Here is a 19,234-nt window from a genome sequence, read left to right as displayed (position 1 = left end):
TCAAAGAGTTGGATATGGCAACTTAGGAATAACAACAAAAAGTACATACTGGGTACATCTTTGTAGTATGAGAATATGCAGAAAGAGAAAGCATGTTTGTCCCATGATTACATTTTCTAAGGAAAAAATAAAAAACATGGCATTTAATTTTCCTCTAGAGAAAGCAGTGTTTCTGGTGCAAGTGGATTCAGCAATCCAAGAGGGTGTTTGTAAGTGCCAACAGAGTCCCAGGTTGCTTGGCAAAGCACATGGAGACCAAAAACAAACAAACAAAAAAACCACATATGGCTATCATCCCAGAGATGATCAGTTCAGAGCAGCCCAGAATAAAGCTTTTGAATGAGGGGTGAAGAATGTGAAGGCACCCCGTGATTTATTTTTTAAACAAAATCTAAATAAACAAAAACCAAGCCGTAAATGTATTATTTCCCCTCAAAGGGGGAAATACCAATAATGGGATTTAAGGTGGTGATGCCAAGTTCTTTCAAGTTATAAACTACACTGATGCAAAGCAGATGAAATTTCATCTGTGGCTTTTGCAAATGAAAGCTTTTTAATGGGGGAAATGGAACCATTTCTGCCCCCATAGCTGTGCTGAGGCCTCAGGTTCAGTAGAAGTTCAAGTCTTCCTTTCCTCAGCATGCCGGAAGCAGGCATCTTGGTAAACACAATCCTGAAGAATTCACAAGGAAAGTACTAAAGGGTTAATGAGAAAGAGTCCTGAAAGCCAAGAAATAGAAAAAATCCCCTGAATTAACAGACTGTATAAGCTTTTTTTTAAAAAAAATACATCAAACTGGTATACATAGAACTAAAGCTCATCAAATGAGGACTAGTCAATAAAGAATACCTTTGGTAATATATCCTTATCTTTTCATTTGTAGATGATAATGGATTTGGCAACCATCCTGCCCCTTTTCATAAATCTAGGAGTGAGAGATACCATCCATAACTCCTCTGTTTTCTGAGCAGGGGATTTTTTAGAGCACCGTTGGCCTAGTTACAGCTTTAATGCTGAAAGAATTGATAGCATTTGGAAGAGTTGGAAAGGTTAGGGTTTTGTCATTCTCTTTCTGTGACTATATCTGTACTTTGTTAGTTATTAGTGTCAATTGTTACCAAAAGGTGAGTGGGTCACATTGCTTGTTGCTCAAAAGCCAATAAACAGGCCAGCTTGGTGGAAAGGACAGTTTGCTATTGCAGATGCTGCATCTGGGGAGGGGGGAAGGGGGACAGTCCAAAGGCTGACTCCCACCACCCACTGGCAACCAGTGGGGCAAGAGACAGAAGAAAGGGGCTACAGGTAGAAACAGCACAGTCAGCTGTGACAGTCATCTTTAAATTGGTCATCATTAGTCTGATCAGAGTCATCTTGGTTGTTTTAGGTACAGTTAATCTTAAGTTCCAGGGTCCATTTGTTCCCATTTCTTTGAGGCCAATTCTCAAAATTGTGACAGCTTCTATTGTGGGTAGATCATGTAGTTAACTTCTCCTACCTGGTGTTTTAGTATCTATAAAAGAACTCACGGGATGTGGCTCAGAATATTATCTATGAAAGTGAAAGTTGCTCAGTTGTGTCCGACTCTTTGTAACCCCATGGACTGTAGCCCTTCAGGCTTCTCTTTCCATGGAGTTCTCCAGGCAAGAACATTGGAGTGGGTTGTCATGCTCTCCTCCTCCAGGGGATCTTCTTGACCCAAGGATTGAACCCAGGTCTCTTGCATTGCAGGCAGATTCTTTACCATCTGAGCTACCAGGAAAACCTCATTATCTGTAGCCCTTGAGAAATGACTAACGGTCCTTGACTATGCCTATTGACGACATTATTCTTATTTGGTCTCCCTTGACTGTTTTCCTTTGCTTCTGCATTTCCCTGATTAAAATTATTCTTTGACTTAAGTTTTCCACAGACAAAAGGCAGGCAGAGGACATGGGGGTGGGGACAGGCAAGGATCATAGGGTCCATTTCAATTGGAATGAAATAATACCCTATCTTCTTTCTCCAATGATTTTATCTTGTTTATAGAAAGTAAAGGTGAGAAATTGCATGATAAAGTTCATGTGAGTCCAAAAGTCACCAGTAAGGAAAATGTGAAAGACCACTTCACATCAATGCTTGTAGTACCTGATTCTGAAACATCCAGCTTAAGAGTATAAAGCGCCATTAGCCATCAAGATGTGTGTCTCCATGTTCTGCAATATCCCAAATGGGAGAACTATAGTTTACTTCAGTTTCTTTATAGAATGAAAGAGACCACAGCTTGGTGACTCTTGTTTGAACCGATGAATCTCTAAATGGACGGGAAGAATCCTCAAGGTGGCAGCACCTTCATAGCTTTCAAATCCTCCCCTCGAGAGGTTTTTAATTAGAACTAAAGATACAGTAACTACCTAAAAACAATGGATCCAGGAATAACCAACTAAATGGCACCACCAACATGTAACGATGGAAGAAATATAAAAGTATTAGAGATCTCTAGTCTCAGATTAAATACTGCTTGTTTTGGCTTTTCTACAAAAAGTATTCCCTTGCAAAGAAATGTTGCGAAGTTATAAACTTGAAAATAAAACAGGGTGTAGAGTTTCAAGAACGAGGCAGTAGCCTGTATCTTCTCTGCTAATGTAATACTGTGCGTTGGCTTGTTTCTCATCACTGCCTGGTCTTTCCCGTCCTTCACACCAGCTAGGCTATTGTGACTGTTGCACTGATTTCCATGTCCCTGTGCTTAAGGAAGAAGCTATTATGGGAGCTTTCAGCCAAAGCGATAACAAAAAAGAAATGATTTAAGACCAGGAGCAGGAAGAGAGAAGGAGTGACAGCTATTCTGAAGGCTACGAAGGTGAGCAGAACTGCCCTGATGGGAACAGCTTATTATATTCAGGCAAAATCGCATGCTGTTCAGTGTAAAGTGAACATGTTCACATGCAAACGAGCCCATGCAAAATATTTACTCATTGAAAGCACAGTCAGCTCAATCAACAGTCTTTTCTGTAAAAGAAGAATATGGAGGAAAGTTAGCCTATCTCTCAACCCCTAATATGGCTCCATCTTTCCAAAATCATGAACGTCGAAGCCAGCTAGGCAAGAAGGGAAGTATTTAAAAGCTATTTATAAACAGTGCTGCGATGAACATTGGGGTACATGTGTCTCTTTCCCTTCTGGTTTCTTCAGTGTGTATGCCCAGCAGTGAGATTGCTGGATCATAAGGCAGTTGTACCCCAATGTTCATCACAGCACTGTTTATAATAGCCAGGACATGGAAGCAACCTAGATGTCCATCAGCAGATGAATGGATAAGAAAGCTGTGGTACATATACACAATGGAGTATTACTCAGCCATTAAAAAGAATACATTTGAATCAGTTCTAATGAGATGGATGAAACTGGAACCTATTATACAGAGTGAAGTAAGCCAGAAAGAAAAACACCAATACAGTATACTAACGCATATATATGGAATTTAGAAAGATGGTAACAATAACCCTGTGTACGAGACAGCAAAAGAGACACTGATGTATAGATCAGTCTTATGGCCTCTGTGGGAGAGGGAGAGGGTGGGGAGATTTGGGAGAATAGCATTGAAACATGTATAATATGTATGAAACGAGTCGCCAGTCCAGGTTCGATGCACGGTACTGGATGCTTGGGGCTGGTGCCCTGGGACGACCCAGAGGGAGGGTAGGGGAGGGAGGAGGGTGGAGGGTTCAGGATGGGGAACGTGGGTATACCTGTGGCGGATTCATTTTGATATTTGGGAAAACTAATACAATATTGTAAAGTTTAAAAATAAAATAAAATTAAAAAAAAAAAAAGCTATTTAAAACTATTATATTTAAAAGCTCTCTTATGTACCACTAAGCTAGTGTATTTGATTTCTGAAAAACTGAATTAAATGAACTGACCTTGAGCAATCATTTTGGGGTCATCTCAGAGATAGCTGAGCCACTTTGAGGGTGCTTATGACACTACTATCCATCATTTCAGTTCAGTTCAGTTCAGTCGCTCAGTCATGTCCGACCCCATGAATCACTTACTGTCTATCAATGTCTTGATCACCCAGGATCAGCATCTGAGCTTTACTTATTAGCTACCCATTCAAATAACCATCCACTGAATAACCACTGTCCATCAGGGACTGTCCTAGGCCTGATCTTCAGAACCTTAGTTTCCTTTGAACCATTTCTTAACGCAGTCCTTCCCTCGTGTTCTCAGTTTGGTTTTTTTCTGTCTAGTCTCATGGACTCCACCATCAACTCTAATTCCTTCATGAATCCATTATAGCAAAAGCCCATCCTAAGTTTTCAGGTTGCATATGCAATGGCACCCGACTCCAGTACTCTTGCCTGGAAAATCCCATGGACGGAGGAGCCTGGAAGGCTGCAGTCCATGGGGTCGCTGAGGGTTGAACACGACTGAGCGACTTCACTTTCCCTTTTCACTTTCATGCATTGGAGAAGGAAATGGCAACCCACTCCAGTGTTCTTGCCTGGAGAATCCCAGGGACAGGGGAGCCTGGTGGGCTGCCATCTATGGGGTCGCACAGAGTCAGACACGACTGAAGCGACTTAGCAGCAGCAGCATAGTTAATCTTTGAGTTAATTCTGTGTGCCTCTGCCATTTGCTTGCACAACTCATTTTCACTTCAATAATTTCATTGTTTGTGAGATCAGTTGAAAATTTCCTTTTCCTTGGATGAAACTTGCTTATCATCTAGCCACTTCTCCTGGTAATAGCTTCATTTCCCAAGGTTCATCACTGTGTCCTAAACCTGCCATGCTCTTTTGCCCAGTAGCATTTTGTTCATGTTGGTTTCCCTACCGTCTTGCCAAGCTCTGGGCCTCCCCTAACATTCCTTTTCATTGCAATCTCTCCTGTAGCATTTATTATTTCTACTTCATATTCTACCTTGTCTTACTTTCTATTTTTTAAAACCTTTTTGTTTTCTCAGAAAGATTATATCCTTCTGAAAGGCAGATTCTGGATCTTTTATTCATCTTGTCTCACCATGTTTGACAGTAGGTGATCAAGAAGTGCTTAGCAAATGGAATTATTTCTCTGTAACAACTGGTCAACTATATATGTTCATTATGGTCATTAGTTCCCAAGGGAGCACCTTTTAGAAAGGTGTCATTCTACTCATTTAGATGTCATTCTACTCATGAGAGAAAAGATTCAATTTAAGAATGGTCCTAATGTGGACTAAGGGCTTCCCTGGTGGCTAAGCGGTAAAGAATCTGCCTACAATGCAATAGCCACAGGAGATGTGGGTTCCATCCTTGGGTGGGGAATATCCCCTGGAAGAGGGCATGACAACCCACTCCAAATATTATTGCCTGGATAATCCCATGAACAGAGGAGCCTGGGCTACAGTCCATGGGGTTGGAAAGAGCCAAACACAAATGAAGCAACTTAGCACAGATGCACACAATATGGACTAAAAATGTTGAATCCTTCATGTCATAAAAGCCACCTTTAGAGGATTACATAATTGTTAATATAACAGTAAAAGCTTACCCTGATTTTCACTTGTAACAGGAAGGTCAGGTTACTTTACTGCAACTTCTTCTGTGTTGTTACGGCATGTTAATACTGGACAGCCTGACCTCTTACTCCAGCTTAATAATTTTATTTTCTCTAATAACATGGTCTCTATAATGGTGAATTATGATATTTAGAAACATTTTGAAGACTGCCTTGTATAAAGTGGGTAATTCTGACTACCAAGGACATTTCCCTGCACTAAAATAAGAGATGGCTACAGTTGCCCTTTGCCATAATCCCAACTGACTTTGGAGAGCATAGTGATGTGGCAAACAAGCTTTCCTTTGTGGAGCTTGTTAAATGTGTATCTTGCCCATATCTAAGTGTATCCATTACTGATATTGCCTCAGCCTCCCAGGAATCAGGAAAAAGGGGAGAGGGATGATATGGTTAGTGTTTCCAACTTCACATACAACTGGTTGCTTTAGAGACACATTTATTCCTGAAGTTGTCTCTAAAAAATAGATAGTGTAATTCTATGTCTTAGGGAAAATATGATATTTAGGAATAACCTTTTAAAGAGTGTTCTATTACTAAATCCCATGGATGGAGGAGCCTGGTAGGCTGCAGTCCATGGGGTCGCTGAGAGTCGGACACGACTGAGCAACTTCACTTTCACTTTTCACTTTCATGCACTGGAGAAGGAAATGGCAACCCACTCCAGTGTTCTTGCCTGGAGAATCCCAGGGATGGGGGAGCCTGGTGGGCTGCCGTCCATGGGGTCGCACAGAGTCGGACACGACTGAAGTGATTTAGCAGCAGCAGCAGCATATGTTTCATACTTGGTATAAATACCTTTAATTATAAGCAGCCTTCAAATGTACAAAGATTGCCTTCCACAGATATAGAAATTAACATGTACAAGCACCTGGTACTACACAGGGATTTACAAAGATGGTTCCTGGAGAAAAGCAGGAAAACCTATGAGCAGAAAAGGTTGAAACTGCCCCCAGTTCAGTTTTTTTTTAAACTAGATGGTCTGTTTTGCATAAACAGCATATTCTGTATCTTCTCTGCATTAGCAAGCAGGAAAAACTTTGCAACCTGCGTTTTCTAGCTTTTGTAAGAACTATTCTCTGGTGAGCTTTAATGATGTGCTGGTGCTGGACTTGCAAGTGTGCACAAGATAGGAGGGGCTCTCCTCCCACTTTTGAACCCACTTCTTGGGAGCAGGGCAGAAGGGGGCTCTTCTCTCTCCCTGAGCACTACCCTTGCCAAACAAGAGCAATTAAAGTAGATATTTGACACAACAGAAAAAAGGAAACATATTATAATAATGTCCTGGTGTTATGCTGAAAGATGTGGTCATATTATAATAAATAAGGGTGTGTTTACCAGTATATATTTTACTACAATGTATCCGAAGAACTTAAGGCCTTCCAACCTGTCCTCAACTTCCCCAGCTCTTTGAGAAAGAGGTGAGAAATCAAGATGGAGCAACATAACTGAAGTCCAATACCCTGGGGAAGGGTTGGAGGGGTGAAAAGTGTATCTGGTATTTTCACTCTAAGCATTTTTGCTACAATCATTTGTCTTGCACAACTTAGTGGCCAAAAGACAATTTTGCCTTAAAACATATAATAACAAAAATAAACATACAAGAGAGACATTGAAAAGGATGTAATGGAAACATGAAAAATTAATAATGAAAATCAATTCATGGGGTCGCAAAGAGTCGGACACGACTGAGCGACTGAACTGAACGAGATTTTATCATGAAAAGTGAAAATACAAAAATTATTTGAATACAGTTAAATGTGTGTTCATTCATGATTATAATTGTATTTGGGTGTACCTTAGAGAAAGCATTGATACTTCTTTTATCAAAGTTGATCATTAAGGATTTGAGATCTAATATCAGATGTAAGTTAAGATATTAAAAAACAAGACTACTGTTAAGTCTCTTTAGATTTCCTTGGAAGTATAATGAGCACAAGAGAGATGCTGCTATTTCTTATCCATATATAATGTGAATAATTGGTAGTGCATACCTGGATGACATTTAAATGTTCCATCACATGCCCAGTCCCTCTATGTGCCAAATTGTCTAAGCCAGATTCTGTGTTGAATATCAAAATTCTATCTATACCATAGTCTCCACTATCAAAATAGCAAAAAGTCTTCACCATTTTCAAGAAACTTGTTTTCATCAGGAATCATGTAGCCATTTCTTTTTTGGATCACAGGAGGAGACTGATTCCTCTTTGGCTCCAACTTCTAATATTGTGTGATAAATTGGGTAAAGGTGGCATGAGAGGGCAAGCTGCTGTATTGAAATCAGCCAAAGAATCGATAATTAATGCTCTTGCAGACCATTGTGAATTACCAGCTGCCTCTTTTATATTTATCGTAGCTTGGTAAATTTTTAATTTTAATGAGTGGGAGGGATTTACTCACTGAAGGATTTGCAAACAGATATGTTATTTTCTAGTCCAGTCTAGTATAATGTGCAGGCTGGCTTTAAACTATTATTTCACACTTCCAGTAAGTTTTCTTATCACTGTGCTTTTATAAGTAGGTATATGTATAGATGGGGAAACACTGGAAACAGTGTCAGACTTTATTTTGGGGGCTCCAAAATCACTGCAGATGGTGACTGCAGCCATGAAATTAAAAGACGTTTAGTCCTTGGAAGGAAAGTTATGACCAACCTAGATAGCATATTCAAAAGCCGAGACATTACTTTGCCGACAAAGTCCGTCTAGTCAAGGCTATGGTTTTTCCTGTGATCATGTATGGATATGAGAGTTGGACTGTGAAGAAAGCTGGGCGCTGAAGAATTGATGCTTTTGAAGTGTGGTGTTGGAGAAGACTCTTGAGAGTCCCTTGGACTGCAAGGAGATCCAACCAGTCCATTCTGAAGGAGATCAGCCCTGGGATTTCTTTGGAAGGAATGATGCTAAAGCTGAAACTCCACTACTTTGGCCACCTCATGCGAAGAGTTGACTCATTGGAAAAGACTCTGATGCTGGGAGGGATTGGGGGCAGGAGGAGAAGGGGACGACAGAGGGTGAGATGGTTGGATGGCATCACTGACTCGATGGACATGAGTTTGAGTGAACTCCAGGAGTTGGTGATGGACAGGGAGGCCTGTCATGCTGCGATTCATGGGGTAGCAAAGAGTTGGACATGACTGAGCGACTGAACTGAACTGAACTGATATGTAGTTTTTATCCACTATTTTAAGACTGTCATGTCTCCTTGTCACTGTCTAGACAATTACGAGCCCTAAGATTTATATAGTATAAAAATATGGGAGCTCTGTATTTATGGAGACATGAAACCAAACTGTCAATCAGTTGTAACCAGACTGTCAAACCAGACTATCAAACAGTTATCTTCTCTTTTACAGCAAAATTAACTTATGGCCAATTAGTTGTGTAGTGAAACTGCTGTGGCAAAGATTCTCACAACAGGGATACCTAGAACCAGGGATCAGGTGGTCTGGACTGTCAGGGGAGGTGAGCAAGAGGGAATAAGTCAGAAAAGGAGGAAATCCTTTACACTGAGATGAGATGGTGCCAATTTGGAGCAATGGGCAATTTTTAAAAGATTTTTTTGATGTGGACTATTTTTTAAGTTTTTATTGAATTTGTTACAATATGCTTTTGTTCTATGTTTTTTGGTTTTTTAACCCACAAGGTATGTGGGATCTTAGGTCCCCAACCAGAGATCAAAACTACACCCTTTCATTGGAAAGTGAAGTCTAAACCACTGGGCTGTCAGTGAAGTCCCTGGAGCAATGAACAATTGAAGAGGAAAAATTAAAGTGCTGTTTGGCTCCATCTTCTGGCTAGATGTAATCTAATTATCTAATAGTTTCATCTCCTTCTGACAATATATTCCCCATCTCTTTCAAACGTTGTCATTGTTCAGTCGCTAAGTCATGTCGGACCCTTTGCAACCCCATGAAGGCTTCCCTGTCCGTCACTTTCTCCCAGAGTTTGCTCAGACTCATGTCCACTGAGTCTATGATGCTATCCAACCATCTCATCCTCTGTCGCCCCCTTCTCCTGCATTCAATCTTTCCCAGCATCAGAGTCTTTTCTAATGAATCAGTTCTTTGCATCAGGTGACCAAATTATTGGAGCTTCAGCTTCAGCATCAGTCCTTCCAATGAATATTAAGGGTTAATTTCCTTTAGGATTGAGTGGTTTGATCTCCTTGCTGTCCAATAATTAGGGCATCAAAATATAAACAGAGAACAAGAAACAGAACTCCTAGAGGAGCAGGTCACTGGAAGAAACAGCCTCTGAATGAAATGCATATACTTTGCATAGATGCGCCCAGCTGCTATTTCACTCACAGCACTGCCTCCTCTTCTGTGATGCCCTCACTCAGAACCTACGCCTCTGCATGACCCCTTTCCAGGAGTGCTATACTCTACCGTATGCACTTCCACAATGGCTCTAAGTTATACACTAAGGGGTCCCAGAGGAGTGGTGTGTGGAGAGTCTACCCATTCTCTAATTCTTTCTTTCTTGTTGTCCCACTGTACCCTCAAAGCCTACAGGTGTTGCTGTCTTTAGGAACTAGAAAAGCCATGTATTCTTTGTTCTAAAAGAGTGTATGGAAATGTAAGTTTAAAACTCTCCTAGCTATAGGCTGCTTGGGGAGATGGGCAAATTAAAAAAGTGGCAAACATCCCAGAGTAAGTCACAGACAAGTGCAACACCAGCAACAGCCTCGTTCTGCAGAAGCTGCTAGTTGTCAAGTTTTCTCGGCTCTCTCTCTGGCTGGGGGCCTGAATGGTTTTCTGATGTCTGTCTAAATTAACCCCTGTTTATTGCAAGTCAAGACCCAGTTGTATGAGTCAAGAAAGAAGCTGTTCTCCTGAAATCGTGGTGGCCTTCAGCCATGCAGGAGCAGCCCAGAGTTTCTGGTGAGGTGAGAACATTGATTTTCCTGCGACTTGCACAACTCACCTTTTCACACTCCAGAAAACCTGGCAGAAAACATGCTGGTGCTCAGGGTCAGGTGACTGAATTAAGGTTGCCACGACTCCCTACCCGCCCTTGAGGCCATTTTCTATCACTGGTGGAAGTGGAGGAAAAGCTATGAGCAGAGATAGTTGTGTAACAAGGACAGTTTTCTAGCTTGACTCATATCATGTGAGGAATGACCAAGGATTGCATTTAACTGTGCTCTATAAATCCTAGTTTAATTTTTATTTTTAAAAAATTTTAAAGATTTTTTTATGTGGACCATTTTTAAAGTCTTTATTGAATTTGTTACAACATTGCTTCTGTTCTGTGTTTTGGTTTCTTGGCCACAAGCCACGTGGGATCTTAGCTTTCCAACAAGGGGTTGAACCAGCACCACCTGTGCTCGGGGCTTCCCAGGTGGCACTAATGGTAAAGAATCCGGCTGTCAATGCAGGAGACACAAGAGATGAGATTTGATCCCCCCCGGACGAGGGCATGGCAACCCCCTCCAGTATTCTTACCTGGAGAATCCCATGGACGGAGGAGCCTGGTGGGCTACAGTCCTTAGGGTCTCAGAGAGTCAAACATGACTGAAGTGATTTAGCATGCATGCATGCACCTGCATTGGAAGGCAAAGTCTCAAACACTGGACTGCCAGGGAAGTTCTCCATATTAATTTTTAAATGCATATTCTACCCTAGTGATAGTACTTGAAAAATAAAGCGTGCCCTCTAGACCATCTTTGAAAGAAATTTCTTCCTGATGTTAAACATTTGAAGACAGAGTAGCTGACACCCACCTCTGGACTGGTACCCACTTACCTCTGTGTGACCATGGCAAACTGTTCAAACTTTTTGTGCCTCTGTTTTACCATCTATAATATGACGATAATAAGAAATTCTACTTTAGAAAGATGGTGTGAGGATTAAAATAGTTAATCCATAGAAATCCAGCAAAAACTGTGCCTAAGCTTCCCTGGGCTTCCCTTGTTGCTGAGTCGGTAAAGAGTCTGCCTGCAATGCAGGAGACCCAAGTTCAATTCCTGGGTTGGGAAGATCCCCTGGAGCAGGAAATGGCAACCCACTCCAGTATCTTTGCCTGGAGAATCCCATGGACAGAGGAGCCTGGCAGGCTACAGTCTATGAGGTCACAAGAGCTGGACATGACTGAGCAACGACGTACATGCACACACACACACACACACACACACACACACACACACACACACGCTTCCCTGATGGCTCAGACCATAAAGAATCCTGCTGCAATGCAGGATACGTGGGTTTGAACCTTGGGTTGGGTAGATCCCCTGGAGGAGCACATGGCAACCCACTCCAGTATTCTTGCCTGGAGAATCCCCATGGACAGAGGAGCCTGGTGGGCTACAATCCATAGGGTCACAAAGAGTTGGACACGACTGACCAACTAAGCACAGCACAGTAGAGCACAGGACATATAAACACTCAAAAACTATTAATTTATTTAGAGAAAATCTAAGATCATTGGGCCAGAGGTGGCAACATGATTTTTGGATCTTTCTAGATGTCACGTTAAAAAGGTACAGCTAGATAAGAAAATAAAAAAAAAAGAAAAAACTCATGAACAACACAAAAATCTGACAGAGTATCCCCATTAACACCAAAATACAAGCAAGTGTGTGTGCTTAGTCGCTCAGTCATTCTGACTCTTTGCCACCCCATGGACTGTAGCCAACCAGGCTCCTCTGTCCATGGGGATTCTTCAGGCAAGGATATTAGAGTGGGTTGCCATGCCCTCCTCCAAATACAAGCAGATGGGAACAGATTACCAATAACCACAAAAACTAGATGTTTCAGCTTCCACGTGGGGAGAAACAGAGGGAAGAATAAGACGTCTGTCACACCTGAGATTAAGAGAGTTCTCACGTCCTCACTTGTAGATAAGTGCAGAATGCTAGTTTGAGAAACTGGGAGAGATTTTACCCAACCCAATAGTAGTACTTACAGCCTGGGGATGAGGACAGGAGGGACTGAAGCAGGCTAGCACTTGTGAACTCTCTACGTGTACTAGTCACGATGCTGTTCATAACAGAAACACATATTGAAGAGAAACAATTAGATATAAGAGTTGACTCATTGGGAAAGACTCTGATGCTGGGAGGGATTGGGGGCAGGAGGAGAAGGGGATGACAGAGGATGAGATGGCTGGATGGCATCACTGACTCTATGGACGTGAGTCTGAGTGAACTCCGGGAGTTGGTGATGGACAGGGAGGCCTGGCGAGCTTCGATTCATGGGGTAGCAAAGAGTCAGACACAACTGAGTGACTGAACTGAACTGAACTGAAAAATTGAGGACAGAGACAATAGTGTTGAAGGAAGGAGACAGTCCAGATAAAAACTGGGGAGGAAAAAGAGCTAGAAAATTTCAGGAAAAAAATCCGTCCTTCTTTTTAACACTACACAAGAACTTGAAAGGAAATTGTGCAGTTATTAACTCTGTCTTGAAGCTTGCTGGTGGATTCATTTCGATATTTGGCAAAACTAATACAATTTTTTAAAGTTTAAAAACAAAATAAAATTTAAAAAATTAAAAAAAAAATAAAATAAAATATTTTCCAATTAAAAAAAATAAAAATAAACACTAGGAAAAATAAATTCACATTAAAATGAACAATAGTAAGTTAAATACTATATTCACACTTAAAAATAAAATATATAATATACTATTTCAAAAATCTTTTAAAAATTGAGAATATAATACAAGAGATAAACGAACAATAAAAGTCAGAATGGGAAAAATTTAGAAATAGTGACAGCACTCAAAAAATGATTTAGAAATATAAGATATCTTCTTTCTTTTTAAATTTTTTTGGATTTGTTTAAAGTATAGGTATGTACAGTATTATTTGTTACTAGTGTACAACATAGTGATTTACAATTTTAAAAACTTCTACTCCATTTGTAGTTACTATAAAATATTGGCTATATTCTCTGTGTTGTGCAATATATCCTTGTAGCTTATTTATTTTATACATAATAGTTTGTACCCCTAATCCTCTACCACTGTCTTGCCTCTCCCAACCTTTCCTTTCCCCATTGGTAACCATTAGTTTATTGTCTCTAAATATAACTTTTTTGTTATATTCACTAGGCTGTTTTATTTTTCAGATTCCACATGTAAGTGGAATCATACAGTATTCCACTTCATTCATTTATTCCATATCATACAGTATCTGTCTGTCTCTGTCTGACTTATTTAACTTAGCATATTACCTTCCAAGTACATGCATTTTGTTGCAAAAAGCAAATTTCATTCTTTTTTATGGCTGAGTAGTATTCCACTCTGTGTGTGTGTGTGTGTGTGTGTGCATTCCACACCTTCTTTATTCCTCAGAACAGACCCCACTTCTGAGCTCCAGCCCCATACTACCCACCTCCGTTGGCTCCCTAACCCCAGCACCCTCTTGTCTTTCCTGGGTCTTCAACTGACTCCTCACCATCTACCTCCTCTTTAGCTGCCATCCTAGTCTAATACCCCCTTATCCCCCTCCCTCCTACCTCTGATGACTTTTTGCACAGCCTCTTCCATCCAAATTGAAATAGGGGAAGTAAAACTGTCACTCTTTGTATAGAGCAAATAGAAAACCCTAAAGTCTTCACCAAAAAACTAATAGAATCAATAAATGAATCCAGTAAAATTGCAGGATACAAGATTAACATATAACAGAAATCTGTTGCTTTTCTATACACTAATAGTAAACTACTAGAAAGAGAATTCAAGAAAACAATCCTATTTATAATTGCATCAAAAACAATAAAGTACCTTGGAATACACTTAACTAAGGATATGAAAGACCTATACTCTGAAAACTATGAGACATTGATGAAGGAAATTGAAGACAGTACAAATAGATGGGAAGATATCCCTTGTTCATGGATTAGAAGAATTAATGTTGTTAATATACCCATACTACCCAAAGTAATCTATGTATTTAGTGCAATTCTTATCAAAATACCCTTGACATTTTCCCCAGAATTGTATCAAATAATGCTAAATTTTACATGGGACCACAAAGGACCCCAAACAGCCAAGACAGTCTGTAGAGAAAAGAACAAAGCTGGAGGTATCATGCTCCTGATTTCAGACTCCTCAGAAAAGCTACAGTAATTAAAACAGCATGGTACTGGCACACACACACACAAAAACAAACACATAATCAGATAAGCTTCTCTAAGACTGGTTGTTCATAAGCCTCTATTCTTCTTCCTGATGGTCATTAGTTTGAACTTGAACCCAAACCAGCATTTCTCCTTAAGGATTCTACCTCTATTCCTCCACTCTGAAAACAAGAGCAAACACCCCTCAAATTTTTTTAGATAAATTTTCTAGGCTTAACACTATAATAACTCAGAATTAAACTCCCTGGACCCTTTGAGGGCTGCTCATAGCATCTATGTGTTTGAATCTTGTGAGACTTGGCCATGAATAATCTAAGTGGATTCTTTTGCTCAGTAGTTGCCCACCTCACCATTGAGCTGCAGCATCAAATCCAATCTAGCCACAGAGGCCCACCTGGCAGGCCTGGAGAAATCTGGGTAGTGCCTCATTCTCCAGCTGAGGGATTTGGACCCTGATACACCATGTCTCTCTTGCTGGGCAATTTACACAGCAGCATGGAGTTCTGATATTTTTAAAAAGCCTTTAGAATATGCTCAGGAGCTGCTGTGGAAGTTTTGGCTGCACAAAAGATAAGACGTCAGAAATAAAAACACAGGATGAGTGGGTAGAAAAATCCAGACTCTAGTTCTTTTAAAAAATGTATTTATTTTTAATTAGAGGATAATTGCTTTACAATGTGTTGGTTTCTGCCATATATCAACATGAGCCAAACAGAGGTATACAATACATATGCCTCCTTCCTCCCACCTCCCACTCCACCCCACCCCTCTAGGTTGTCATAGAGCACTGACTTGAGCTCCCTGTGTCCCACAGCAAATTCCCACTGGTTATCTATTGTGCATATGGTGATGGATATGTTTCAGTGCTACTCTCTCAGTTCATCCCACCCTCTCCTTTCCCTGCTGTGTCTGCAAGTCTGTTCTCTATGTTTGCATCTCTATTGCTGCCCTGCAGATAGATTCATCAATACTATTTTTCTATATTCCATATATATGCATTAATATACAATGCTTGTTTTTCTCTTTCTGACTTACTTCACTCTGTATGATAGGCTCTAGGTTCATCCACCTCACTAGAACTGACTCAAATGTGTTCCTTTTTGTGGTCGAGTAATATTCCATTGTATATATGTACCACAACTTCTTTTGACCTGGTAACAGTGTAGAGCAAATTGGAGAAGTGTTAAGCAGGGACTGTGATTCTGACAATAGAGGAAAGCTTTCTTCTTCATTTCCCATGGCCTCAACTAGAAACTATAGTTAAGGAGCAACTTTGAAATGAATGCTTCCCCTGTCTGAGAACAAAAAATAGGGAATAAATGGTGAAAAGATATTGGACAGAATTTGGGGAACTTGATTCAATTTCTAGAGCAAAACAACTACCCTTTTCCTCCTCCTAGTCCCAGGTGTTATTTTCCTGAATTTTGGAGGCAGAAACTGAGGAACAAGGCTGATAGAAAGCTCTTTAAAATATTCTTTTCCTTATAAAACTAGGAATAAAACCACCATATGACCCAGAAATCCCACTCCTAGGCACTTACCCTGAAGAAACCAAAATTGAAAGAGACACATGTATCCTATTGTTCACTGCAGCACTATTTACAATAGCTAGAGCACAGAAGCAGCCTAGCTGTCCATAGACAGGTAAATAGATAAAGAAGTTGTGGTACATATACACAATGGAATATTACTCAGCCATAATAAGGAACACATTTGAGTCAGTTCTAATGAAGTAGATGAAGCTAGAGCCTATCATACAGAGTGAAGTAAGTCAGAAAGAGAAAGACAATATACTAATACATATATACAGAATCTAGAAAAATGGTACTGAAGAATTTATTGGCAGGGCAGCAAAGGATAAACAGGCATAGAGAATAGACCTATGGACATGGGTAGAGGGGAGGAGAGGGTGAGAAGTATGGAAAGAATAACATGGAAACTTACATTACCATATGTGAAATAGATAGCCAACGGGAATTTGCTATATGTCTCAGGAAACTCAAACAGGGACTCAGTATCAACCTAGAGGTGGGGATGGGGAGGGAGATGGGAGAGAGGTTTAAGAGGGAGGGGATATATGTATACCTATGGCTGATTCATGTTGGGGTTTGACAGAAAACAATAAAATTCTGTAAATCAATTAACCTTCAATTAAAAAATAAATGTTTTTTAAAAAAGAACAATAATAACAGCAAAAATGATACACCCTTTCCTCTTCATATCTATAGGATTTGTGTAGCTCACATCGCTGGACACCTGCTCTGCCCAAGGCACAGAGTCATAGATGAAGGCTTTTAAATTAAAATGGAGCCTGTTTTGTTTGTTTATCTGGAGAAGACTGTCAACTAAAACAGTTTAAAAAATCCAGTCTGTCTGATTTCATTCTACCCAGTCATGGCATACCCCTTGGGAACATTTAAGTTTGATTTTGATTGGAATGGCTTGCTAAGAGCATCTGTCCTTGCCTCTTGCAGGTACTCCACCCCCACCTGCCTTCATTTTGTAATATATACTACCTAGGATCAGGGCTGATGGACATCTGTAACCAGCACATTTCTCTTCACATACAGCATCTTTACTGGAACTTCAGTCTGTTTTGCAATAAAGATTACTTTCTGGTATTTACTGACTTCTTTAGCCTGAACACCAATTCCAGTAATGAGGCTGAAACCATGGCATGATTGATTTACAGAGGCTGATGTTAGCTGCTTAGATTGGCACGTTCTAGGGACCCTCCATGAAATGATTTTCCTACTGACTGCTATCACTTTATGGTAGGTGAATAGTAAAGTCCACAAGAAGCCCTCTGACATACTTCTAGCTTTCAATTATCCACAGTAATGAGGAGCAGGCAGGCTGCCCTATAGTTCTCAGTGAAGCATCAAGTTCTGATGGCCTAGAAATAATAGCAGTCTCTGGGTCCATGCACCCATGGATCGGTTATGTCAGTGGTACTCTCTGCAGTTTTCCAGGGTAGTGGGTGGGAGAGTAGTACCCACCTGCTGAATAACCCATCCACACCCACTGGCCTCCTGATGTCAAGATTCAAAAGAGGACTCTAAGAACCACTGAGAGCTCAAGTATGGAGGCAACCCATCACGTCTGCTCTGCGGAGACACTGACAGCCCTGGCACTGAATCCTGTCCAAGGACAGCCTTCCTCCAGCCTCTGCATAGAATTCTTCTCAGCGTAAGGCAGACCAACTGTTGATGAATCTCTGATGAGTGGAGGAACGGCTAGCAGTGGGGAGAACCTGCTGTGAACGGGGACACTGAAGGTCAGGGATGCAGTGGGTAGGCCATCCCAAAGAAACAAGTCTGCTGGCTGGGTCCCTGTGGGAAGATGTGGAGAGAGTGCTTTCTCTTCACTTGCTTTCTTATTTTGTTGTGTCTCAAAGCACTGTCATGGCCCAGGACATGGAGCTAGCACACTTATTTAAGAATTCCCTTTTTTTTTTTTTTTTTTTTGATAAACTGTTAAGAAGGTTTTGTGTGCCAGAGTGGGTTGGATGTTGGGACATATGTGTAAAAACCTCTCAGTGGATTCAGAAAGACACTGAAGCTAGGAGTGAATAACATGACAAGAGGTAGTCTTAGAAGTCAAATAAAAATTGAGGAAAGCTACTATATCACACAGGTAACTCTGCTCAATGTTATGTGGCAGCCCAGATGGGAGGGGAGTTTGTGGGAGAATGCATATGTGTATATATATGATTGAGTCCCTTCACTGTGCTCCTGAAACTATCACAACATTCTTCATCGGCTATGCCCCAGTACAAACTAAAAAGTTTAAAATAAAAAAATAATAAAAAAAAAAAACCAAAATTGAGGAAAGAACTTTTTCAAGTGAAAGTTTGTGGGAAACATTCTGTTAATTAATGCAAATGAACAAATTGATTTGGATCATTGATGATGAAATAGCAATACCATCTAAGCTTGCACAGGCATGTTTTCCATTGATCGTCTGATCCTAAAATGACCCTTGTTAAGTGCGATTGACAAGGTAATAGGTCGGGTGACTCTCCCAGGTAACACAGCTAGAGAGAGAGGCCTGGAGAGGCGGTCTGTAGGGTGAAAAGGGCACTGGTTAAGAGTCAGAAGATCTGTTTTATGATTTGAATGAACTAATTAATTCAGCAACAGTAGGCAAGTAAGGGTTTCCCAGGTGGTGCTAGTGGTAAAGAATCCACCTGCCAATGCAGAAGACATAAAAGATGCAGGTTTGATGCCTGGATCCAGAAGATCCCCTGGAGAAGGGCATGGCAACTCACTCCAGTATTCTTGCCTGGAGAATCCCATGGACAGAGGAGCCTGGGGGGCTACAGTCTCTGGGGTCGCAAAGAGTCAGACACGACTGAAACGACTTAGCACGCACTCACGCAAGCGTGTAAATCACTTAATTGCTTAAAAATTTCCTCACTTATAAAACGAGGAGGCTTGTGAGATTAATTGCCTTCAACCCTCTCTGCACTTGATCTTTCCTTCCCACAGGAGAGTTTTAAAATCTATTAAATCCCAGATGTTAGACCACCCCAGCTCGACTGAATCTGAATTTTGTGAGCTGAGCCCTTAAGTATCGTACCTTTGCTTGCTGGTTTGTTTGCTTCCA

The 19,234-nt window shown here is 40.7% G+C and overlaps 1 long non-coding RNA gene across 2 annotated transcripts in view; it reads left to right on the top strand.

Moving 5' to 3' along the window:
• The window catches only part of LOC138989166 (uncharacterized), a 51,720-nt gene extending 34,242 nt beyond the window's left edge, over positions 1 to 17,478 (top strand). Inside the window, exons 2-3 of one of the 2 annotated variants that reach the window (XR_011465377.1) lie at positions 2,732 to 2,840; positions 16,855 to 17,478. This is a non-coding gene — a long non-coding RNA (uncharacterized lncRNA). Of the gene's footprint in view, positions 1 to 2,731; positions 2,841 to 10,340; positions 10,611 to 16,854 lie in introns of those variants that run through there. The other variant, XR_011465378.1, reaches the window with a different exon arrangement.
• The last annotated feature ends 1,756 nt before the right edge of the window (positions 17,479 to 19,234 follow it).

This window comes from Bos mutus, chromosome 9 (assembly GCF_027580195.1).
Source record: "Bos mutus isolate GX-2022 chromosome 9, NWIPB_WYAK_1.1, whole genome shotgun sequence".
In the NCBI taxonomy this organism is placed as follows: Eukaryota; Metazoa; Chordata; class Mammalia; order Artiodactyla; family Bovidae; genus Bos; species Bos mutus.
The sequence above is the reverse complement of the archived record's forward strand: the minus strand, read 5'-3'. Positions and strand labels throughout refer to the sequence as shown.